The following is a 7,619-nucleotide window of genomic DNA, read 5'->3' as shown; positions in this document are numbered from 1 at the left end:
CCCTTGCATAAATTGCCAACAAGCTGAAAATTTCCAGGAGCGTTAGGGATACCACTCTAATGAAATCCTGAAAATTCCCCATCGATCCCGTGGGTGAAAAAATTTTTATTCAAGGTCAAAGGTCACAAAAATTGTTTTTTTTTGATTTTTCGGCAACACGGTTGGTTTTACGATAAAAATTGCTCAGTTCAAAATTGCAAAGAGCAGTTAATTTTCTACAAAATTGTCACCATACTTTTTTCTCTAGGATTTATCATTTCTGAGATAGAGCCATTCGAGCAATACGCGTGTTACGTGTCCAATAATGTTCAGAGAGAGCAATAATATAGTTATGCATATTACTGACAATACAATTACGGGTAATTTCGAATGGCTCTATCTCAGAAATGATAAATCTAAGAGAAAAAAGTATGGTGACAATTTTGTAGAAAATTAACTGCTCTACAATTTTGAACTGAGCAATTTTTATCGTAAAACTAACCGTTTGGACGAAAAATCCAAAACACCCATTTTTGTGACCTTTGACCTTGAATAAAACTTTTTGCACACACGGGATGGATAAGGACTTTTCAGGATTCCATTAGAGTTATTCCTAACGTTCCTGGAAATTTTCAGCTTGTTGGCAATTTATGCAAGGGTACCCCCTTTTTTTAGGGCTAATTTGACCGGGCTAATTCCGTAAGTTAGGGTTTCACAAATTGAACATCAAATTTAAGGAAATATGTTATAGCTAGATAAAATGTTTATTTCTGCCGTATTTTTTAATCTTGACATCTCAATTTTCGTTTCTATCATCATGCTTTTCTTCTTTGTATTCCTGTGTCAGATTTTTTCCTTTTTTTCTTTTTATTGGCCCATGCAAATGGACAAGATCAAAACATGGGAGTCGCCTATGTCTCTCTGTGAAGGAGTTAGTTCTGCAGCTACAATATAAGGCACCTTGATCGGATTGCGAGTCTAAGTTTTTCTTCTTTTCGATGTGACAATGAATGATGTAATGAAAGCCTTTAAATTTAGCGATCTTGGGCTGGAATCCTGTCTGTGAATTTCAAAAGTTGCTATTGCCCAAAAAATTTGTCATCGAAGATACTGCGATAATCACTGTTTGGGAAATAAAAACTCACCTTTAACTTATTTTACTTTTGTCTCTTTTATTCTTTCATAGTTTAAATCAACCTTTTATTGAATAGGCCGGTGAAAGGTAACACCCTTGTCTAGCCATATAGGTTGGTTTGATAAGTATGAAGGTAAACCAAAGACATTGTCGTAGAACAGGATGTGAGGATGACCTTTGATATTTGGGTTGTGGCACGAAGCAAATCAATTGCATATTGACGGAGGATAATAGAGAGCGTGGGTGGATTATGGCTGTCAGAAGTGGAATATGTAGTAAGAAATTCACACCAGGGAGTTGAGGAATGCGAGAGGCAAAACAAATAAACAAGAAACAGCGCCAGACTCCTCTGGTCAGTGATTAGAATGCCTCTAGTCTGCAGATTGGAGGATTGAAAAGGTTAATACGGCGCCAATGTTAAACAGTATCACTAATACAGTATACTAACAAGCTGGCAAACTTCATCCACTCACCATTAGCCCTGAGGATGGAACCCGACTCGTGTTCCGAAACGTCGGCAGAATGGAGGGAGACCACCCGGCTGGAATCCCGAATAGCCTTTTTTGAACATATTCGCCGGGAAAGCATCAGATTTTACTTCAGTATCACTAATAAACTGTTATAATTAAAAAAATACTTAATTTCCATGCCATTGTAAAAAGTTAATGCATGGCCCATTTACATGGGGCTGGCAAAAAGTTTTCCCGTACCGGGAATCGAACCCGGGCCTCCCGGGTGAGAGCCGGGTATCCTAACCACTAGACAATACGGGAGTTGATGATAACGGCGGCACTTCTTTCTATATGATTTAGAGTATGTGATATTTTCCGTTGTTTGAATTTTCAAGTTCAGCATAAAATTTTAAGTTCAAATTTTAAATCTAAAGGTAATATGACGGTATGTATAAATTCAATAAAAAATTATTTAATCTAAGTGGGCCAAATCGCGAGTGCTATCCAATTACAGATTCAAGGTTCCCAATCAACCGTGAAAACCTTGAAACCTTGAATAAGCCGTGAATTTCGTCATATAACCTTAAAAATCTCTCAAAATTGACTGCTAAGCTACGAGTGACACATTAAAAGAAAGATCGATTTCTCGGTCATGTTTCAAGTTCGGTCACTCGCAGAGACAGTCTATACATCTATCTGCACACGCATATTTGAATCGCATATATCGGTCCGTGTCTCATGACGACACATTGATTTTAAAACCTGTGATTGGAAGAAGTGTTCATTAACCCTGGCGAAATATCGGACAATTCTTCACCTCCCTCCCACCCCGCTCCCTCTATTTTCTCACTCACAACCTTAACCCATTACCGGCCGAGTAAAGAAATACTTGAAAATATACAATTTTTTCTCTTCATTTTACCTAATAACATGCTAAATAAGGTAAATTGAAAATATGGGCCTTCTAAAAAATTTGCTTGTGGTAAAAAATATATGTTGCGTTTTCACAATTTTGGCCGAATTAGGTATTTATGGGCATTTATGCAACCCGTATTATCATATATTGCTGTCTCTTAGGACTATGCCGCTGTTACTGTCAAATATAATCTTACGCTTTTTTCTGCCACGAATTGACAAATATCGTCACATATGATAATTAAAATTCTTAGATATTGTGTTTCCAACGAGATATTTCACTTAACCTAAATTTACTATAAAATAGACATGCTTAACTGTTTGAAAGAAATGATTCAAAGCGAATATTTTCTCAGTAGATAACGTTTAATAATACAGACGCATAGAAATTTAATAAAGGTAATAGTTACTCTAAGGAAAACATATTTATCTTGCCTATCAGGTGACTTGATAATTGACACATTTTGAGCATTTTTCACAATAACGAAATACTTATGAAATGTCATTATAATCTCACTAAAAATCAGTTTAAAGTTATATTTGTCGTAGAAAGCGAATTTCATGAGCATAAAATTCAATTGAAACAATATTTTTGCATTCCTTAATAATGTTGCGTTTTCGCAACTTTGGCCGCAAATGGGTTAAGGTGGCCCTGAATTTTGCTCAGGGGCAGTCTGGGGGGAATGGGGGCCTACGGCTGGGTCTCATGATGGGGCCATCCCCCGGAAAATGACAAGAAATTGCAAGCCCGGATTTAGACGCTATTCTGACTCATAAGTACTTGATAATAGTTGATAAAAGTAGAAATTTCGCCAGAAAAAAATAGTGGAAAAAGTGAGAATTTCACAGGTTATAAAATTTAATTATGCAAATCTAAAAAAAACTTTAAACAAGCTTTTCGTGCGAGATTTTCGTAAGAAATTTCGGTGCGAGAAGTTACACATAAAACGAGAGACCATCAAAAATACATTAAAAAAATACTAAAACCAAGAGTCATATGTATCAACGATGGTGTCTGATTTCAGAAATCTTTTGTTGCCTAACTGGCCAAGTATAAAGACAGCCGTACTAAGCATTTCATTGCAAAGGTGTGCGATTTGTCACGAATTGCAGGAAAAACCGATTGTTCGATAAATAGCGCACTTAGCGATAATGGAAGACCTCTGTCATATTTATCAACCATGGAGGCTGATATCTTTCGTTGCCTTACCGGTCAAGTAGTAAGACAGACGTACAAGGCATTTTATTGCAGCGGTGTGCATTTTGTCAGGAATTGCACGAAAAACCGAGTGTTCTCCTATAAATAGCACGCTTAGCGATAATGGAAGACCTTTGTCTCAACGCAGGATTTGCTCTAGGGAAGGAAGACACTTTGACACGGGCCTATCTCTTGGGAGTGGAGCATTTGGGAGGTTGGGTGGACTCGAGGATCCTTCAGTAAGGAAGGAAGGACTCAGGGTGGTGTCCTGGGGGGATATGAGGGCTCTAGACAAGGCAATTACTCGTCTCAACGTCAAAGGAGTCGATTGGCGCGACGCCCGAGCGGATCTCGTGGGGATTATACGTAGCAGGACCACTAATGTGACCGCCACCTTTTCCTCGTCTTCCCTTCTCCTACATCCACTATTATCTTCCTTTTTTTGTCTTGTTCTTCTCGTCTCGAAGGATTCCTTTCCTCTCTAATGATATACTATGAATAAAAGGTTAATGGACGACAGCAAAAAAAACTCGACAAAATGACAAAGGGGAATTTGAAAAAGATACCTGTATAATTTTCGCATTGTCACTGTCACAAGTTTTTTCTGGGTGTCCCGTAAGGGTTGTGAGACAAAAGGAAACATTTTTAACCAGACGGAAGGTAGCATTTTAAAGTTTTGCGAAGGTTTCTGAGCTTGGCTAGAGATGCGAGTACGTCGCACCTCGAATACCTACGTGAAAATCAAAGAATAATGATACCGTCCTTCCTTCACCCCACGAAGATCGCGTATTTCTTTACATAGACCTAACTTTATGCTATATAAACGTTGTTTCTTGTTTATAGGCCCAAAAGTGCACAATTTATTACCTGATTCATGTCTGAAATAAAAAAATAATAACTCAATCATGAAAAATATACAGTCTTGGTTGTTTACAATGCAAAGTATGGAGGGTATTTTTCTTTGATGAAATACCATGTAATACATGTATATAAATACTTTAATTCAAATGCTGTGTCTAAAATGTTTCCATGACCTTTTTTAAATGATGTAAGACATAAAACAGGTACTCCTTAATGGCTACCTAAGTTACTCCTTTGTATGTAATCAATTCTATTGTGTGCTCTTTTCTTTTTGGGGTAATAAAAACAATTTATATATTATATAATAATTATATTAATGCTATGGAATCCAGCTCTAACAGTTTTACGTGCTTTTCAAATTATCACTTTCACATTTTTTTTAACCTCATGAGGGTTTTAACGAAAAAAAAAATTACTGGACGGGTGGTAGGATTTTAAAGTTATGGGAAGGATTCTGACCTTTGGAAAGATACGCTGTTTAGCATGCCGCACCTCGAATATCTAAGTGACATCCCAAACATTAATATGAACCAGTCAGTGGTCTGAAGTGGGTTTTATGGTATTTGGATGAGAAATACAATACAAATATTCAGGCTTACCGCTTCATTTGATGTATCTTTACTTATTGTGAGTTTGTCGTAAAGCAGCGATTTAATTATTTTCACGCCTTTACTTACAGTATGTTATTTTTATTTCTTATTTTCCCTTTTAAGATTTGACGTGCAAAATCGTGAACTTCCGTGTTTTTCTTACACCTTCAAAATCAGCAACAAATTTATTACTGTTTCCTCCATTGCACCTTCGATACCAAAAGTTATTGAGGGTTTTCTATATATCATTCAGACCATATCGATGGCTAAGTTCTTACTAAACGTATCACAAAAATAGCAACTTTTCAGGAGAGAAAAAGAAACGATTTATATTTTCGTTTTATATAATTTTAATTCAAATTAAAACCAAAAATACATAATACTGAAAAATAAGCATACATTTGCATACAAAGAATTGTTTTTTGCTTGAAATTTATTTTTATTAGCAGTATTAGCAATATTAACGTAGACCGGCCAAATTTTGAGATACTTTTTGTTAGAACTTAGCCATCGATATGTCAAGTTATATGGCATACATATCATATAGCCTTATAAACCAGAAATTTACTTCCAAAAACCCTAAGTATTTGTTATGAACGTTTTTTTTTCAAGGAATAGCGTTCTGAGGAATCATATTCTTTTTCTTGAGATCTCGGTGGAGACTTTCCTTCTGTTCTCCCGTGAATTTCTTCTCAATGTCGCCATCCAACAGATGAAACCGCCGCAACGTAATGAATCGCCTCTGACCTTGAACCTCGCGAGGGCGAGTGTGGATATAGGTCAGGAAATGGGATGGAGGCCTTTCATACCCTCCAGTCTTTTGCCGGCCACTGCGATACACGTCAGCGGGGCTTTCGCAAAGTCTACTCATTTCGCTCAGAGTATTAGGGGCTCATACTGCGTTCTAGTTCTCGGAGACGGACGTTAACAGCTTTTCCAACTCGAATCTCGACCGTATGTGGCGCCAGAGAAACCTTTTACGAGTAGTACAGTTTCCATTGCCTGCCCTATCTACCTCCTTCCAAAGCTCTCCTGCTGCACTTAGTGTCCATCGTACATCATCGATTTTTGACACCGTCTCAAACAAACTGGACCTGCATGCTAATCATATTGATTTTAGCTTGCCTTAGATACGGCACAGCCTGAAAATGCAGGGTTAGTAACCAGAGTATTCATCCATTCCCACCCATAAAAATGTCTTCTGAATTTTTATTTATTAATTTATTCGCACACCACCGAATAAATTAGATATTGGCCGTTTTACATCCGGCCAATGGCCATTGGCCGTTTTACATGTTCAACAAATTTAACAATTACATGAGCTTGAAAAACTATTCCCTGGATAGGGGCAACCTACCCAGGCGGGACTCGAACCCGCGACCACTTGTTTGGCAGACAAGTTCTTACCCAGCCACCACTAAATAGGTGGTGAAGATATATAGGTGTTTCGCTACTATATTCGGATAAAATTATCCTTTAAAAACATGCTGCTGTTACATTCATATAATAATATCCTCGGAATGACCCGTGGCCACTTGACTGCACTGCATGGCAACGGTGGCAATATATAATGTGATTTATTTTCTACCAGCATAAAATGGATAAAATATTCAGGGAAAGCATATTTTTGGATGAAGGAAAGTAAGAATTATCTTTTCAATGTCCATCTAAATTTACCTCAATTATATGTATCTGCGTCTTATTTACATATATTAGGCGTCCATAGTGAAAATCGGATTTGCACCTGCCTCTTTCAGCAATTATTTCTACCAGCTACCACCGGATATTTTAATAGACGGATTATGTTAACAGATCATTAATCAGCAAATTTGTAAGAATTTCAACTGTTTACATAAATAACATGTTCATTGTTGTTGTTTAGCTGCCGAGTTACTCGACTTAATAAAATGGAAAGTTCAGTACTTGAATTGGTAGGAAGTTCTTATAGTTCCTGAAGTCCATAAAATCTATAAAATTGAGTAGAAAACTTATAATATGAAGCTGTAATAAATAAAAACTATAAACAAAGATTCAGAAGAAGATAGTATTTCGAAGCTGCCTCTTGAATAAGCTAGTGCTTCTTATAAGCCTATTCGGGAAAACTACCATTGCGTTCAGCTAGAAATATTTTTTGCTGCTCTCTTTACATGTGACATATTTCTCTAACCCTGTCGTTGAATGGAAGGATTTTCAGTTGTTGGTTGGAAGGAAATTGTTGATAAATAATTCACAAGATGGTTTCTAGTTATCCATTTGGGCAAGTGACCATTTTATCCATCTAGTAAGAGAGTTTACTTAACACTTTTCATGAGATTCATTTCTTTAGCGCTGTCACTGAAATGAAGAATTTTCAGTTGGTGGCTGGAAGGAATGGTTGTTAAACAATTTTACAAGATCCTTTCTATAAGTCCATTTGGGAAAACTACCAATTTATTCAGAGTTTTTGCTTCTCGTATCATATGGGATATATTCCTGTTGCCCTGTCGTTG

The 7,619-nt window shown here is 36.9% G+C and overlaps 1 non-coding gene across 1 annotated transcript; it reads right to left on the bottom strand.

Annotated features, from left to right (window-relative positions):
• Nucleotides 1-1,815: 1,815 nt before the first annotated feature.
• Trnae-cuc lies at nt 1,816-1,887 on the bottom strand. The gene has a single exon. It is a non-coding gene; the product is annotated as a tRNA-Glu (tRNA).
• Between the last annotated feature and the right edge of the window lie 5,732 nt (nt 1,888-7,619).

The sequence above is a fragment of the Ischnura elegans genome, chromosome 12, assembly GCF_921293095.1.
Source record: "Ischnura elegans chromosome 12, ioIscEleg1.1, whole genome shotgun sequence".
In the NCBI taxonomy this organism is placed as follows: Eukaryota; Metazoa; Arthropoda; class Insecta; order Odonata; family Coenagrionidae; genus Ischnura; species Ischnura elegans.
Note: the sequence above shows the minus strand (reverse complement) of the source record. Positions and strands in the feature narration are given on the sequence as shown.